Raw genomic sequence first — 3,410 nt, forward strand, 5'->3', positions numbered from 1 at the left:
CTTTCACGTATTTTAATCCTTCTACTATTACAATGTTCAACCCTTTCAGCTTATTCCTTTCAGCTACGACTTTTAGTCTTTCAAATCTTTGAACTTTTCAAGATATTCCAAGATTTTCCAAGATTTTCCAAGATTTTTGCTTCATTTAAATACATGGAGAATCCTTGAAAACCTTTGTTGCTTTCAAGCATTATAACTTTAACAAGCTTTCAGCTAGAGGCACCGTTCAAACATTGAAATGCTCACAAGGCTTTGGACTTCAACATACGTTTTGAAATTATTATGGGATGGCAACACAACCTACTGTTTGGTGGGCATTTTTTGACAAAATCTGAAGCAAATGTTGCAATAAACTTCATCCATGGCTGGAACTGAACATATTGAAATTCACTGGATCTGGACATATAAGGAATGTGGGCGTGGTTAGCAAACAAAGCTCTTGCTAAGGACGTCCAAAAGTTTACTTTTTCCGATTCATCTGAAACCGACGTTGATTTGTTCGTCATCTCCAGGCGACCCAAACATAAAATGGTTGCTATGGGATAAAATCAATAGAAAAGCCGCCATTTTGAAAAGAGTGGATTTTCTATCAACTTAGAACATGTAGCTTTTACCAATGTAATACTCTCAAACAACGTGTTTTTTGGAGTCAGTTAATGATGCTGATTCCAATGCTAGTACTTTTAGCCATTTTAGCAACATCTTCAAATTTTCAACAATTCAGCCATTTTTTCAACAATTTCAGCTTGCATGCTTAGGTCCTACAAATTTTGACCTATTTCAGCCATTTTACTATTACAATGTTCAACTTTTTCAGCTTATTCCTGCTACGACTTTTGCACCTTTAACTTTTCATGGTTCTTCCAGTACAGTTCAGCCATTTCTTCAGCTAATTCAGCTTTCATTCAGCAGTACAGCATTCAACCCTGCATTTTCTTCTGGAAATGCAGCTCCTTCTAGTTGGTTGAATGCTGTAAAGCATTCAACCCTTTGTTTTCCTGTTTCTCTTTATTTATTATTATCGTATCTTATAGTATCTTCCGCCGTTTTTTGGCGTTTAACTACTTCTACAATTTTTAACCTATTTTAACCATTCTACTATTAAAATGTTCATTTCTTTCATCTTATTTCTGCTATGACTTTTGGTTTTTCAAATCCTTTTACTTTTTAAGATATTCCAGGTTTTCCGGGAATTTTTGCTCCATTGAAATACATGGAGAATTTTTCGTTCAGAAGTTCACAGTTAAACTCCTTCTACAATTTTTCACCTATTTTAACCGTTCGACTATGAAAATGTTCAGCTCTTTCATCTTATTCTAGCTATGACATTTTGGTCCTTCAAATCCTTGAACTTTTCCAGATATTCCCGGATATTCCCAGATTTTCCAATGTTTTTGCTCCATTGGCCACACCTTTGCTTCTTTAAACAATTGTAACTTTAACATTCTTTTGGCTAGAGACACCGTTCAAATATTGAAATGTTCACAAGGTTTTGGACTTCAACATAAGGCTCAAAATTATTATGGGATGGCAACACCACCTACAGTTTGGCGGCCATTTTGTGCCAAAATGTGAGGCAATTTTAAACTTCTTCAAACTTTCACCTATTTTTACCATTCTACTATTACAATGTTCAACCTTTCCAGCTTATTCCTTTCAGCTATGACTTTTGGTCCTTCAAATCCTTGAACTTTTCCAGATATTCCCGGATATTCCCAGATTTTCCAATGTTTTTGCTCCATTGGCCACACCTTTGCTTCTTTAAACAATTGTAACTTTAACATTCTTTTGGCTAGAGACACCGTTCAAATATTGAAATGTTCACAAGGTTTTGGACTTCAACATAAGGTTTAAAAATTATTATGGGATGGCAACACCACCTACAGTTTGGCGGCCATTTTGTGCCAAAATGTGAGGCAATTTTAAACTTCTTCAAACTTTCACCTATTTTTACCATTCTACTATTACAATGTTCAACCTTTCCAGCTTATTCCTTTCAGCTATGACTTTTGGTCCTTCAAATCCTTGAACTTTTCCAGATATTCCCGGATATTCCCAGATTTTCCAATCTTTTTGCTCCATTGGCCACACCTTTGCTTCTTTAAACAATTGTAACTTTAACATTCTTTTGGCTAGAGACACCGTTCAAATATTGAAATGTTCACAAGGTTTTGGACTTCAACATAAGGCTCAAAATTATTATGGGATGGCAACACCACCTACAGTTTGGCGGCCATTTTGTGCCAAAATGTGAGGCAATTTTAAACTTCTTCAAACTTTCACCTATTTTTACCATTCTACTATTACAATGTTCAACCCTTTCATCTTATTCCTTTCAGCTATGACTTTTGGTCCTTCAAATCTTTGAACTTTTCCAGATATTCCCGGATATTCCCAGATTTTCCAATGTTTTTGCTCCATTGGTCACACCTTTGCTTCTTTAAACAATTGTAAATTTAACATTCTTTTGGCTAGAGACACTGTTCAAATATTGAAATGTTCACAAGGTTTTGGACTTCAACATAAGGTTCAAAATTATTATGGGATGGCAACACCACCTACAGTTTGGCGGCCATTTTGTGCCAAAATGTGAGGCAATTTTAAACTTCTTCAAACTTTCACGTATTTTAATCCTTCTACTATTACAATGTTCAACCCTTTCAGCTTATTCCTTTCAGCTACGACTTTTAGTCTTTCAAATCTTTGAACTTTTCAAGATATTCCAAGATTTTCCAGGGTTTTCCAAGATTTTTGCTTCATTTAAATACATGGAGAATCCTTGAAAACCTTTGTTGCTTTCAAGCATTATAACTTTAACAAGCTTTCAGCTAGAGGCACCGTTCAAACATTGAAATGCTCACAAGGCTTTGGACTTCAACATACGTTTTGAAATTATTATGGGATGGCAACACAACCTACTGTTTGGTGGCCATTTTTTGACAAAATCTGAAGCAAATATTGCAATAAACTTCATCCATGGCTGGAACTGAACATATTGAAATTCACTGGATCTGGACATATAAGGAATGTGGGCGTGGTTAGCAAACAAACTTCGTTGCTAAGGACGTCCAAAGGTTTACTTTTTCCGATTTGTCTGAAACTGACGTCGATTTGTTCGTCATCCCATGCCGCCCCAAACGTAAAATGGTTGCTATGGAGATAAAATTAATAGAAAAGCCGCCATTTTGAAAAAAGTGGATTTTCTGTCAACTTATAACATGTAGCTTTTACTAATATGATTCTCTCAAACAATGTGTTTTTTGGATTCAGTTGATGATGCTGATTACAATGCTAGTACTTTTAGCCATTTTAGCAACTTCTTCAAATTTTCAACACTTCAGCCATTTTTTCAACAATTTCAGCTTTAATGCTTAAGTCCTACAAATTTTGACCTATTTCAGCCATTCTAC

Source organism: Oryzias latipes, chromosome 9 (genome assembly GCF_002234675.1).
Source record: "Oryzias latipes chromosome 9, ASM223467v1".
Taxonomy (NCBI): Eukaryota; Metazoa; Chordata; class Actinopteri; order Beloniformes; family Adrianichthyidae; genus Oryzias; species Oryzias latipes.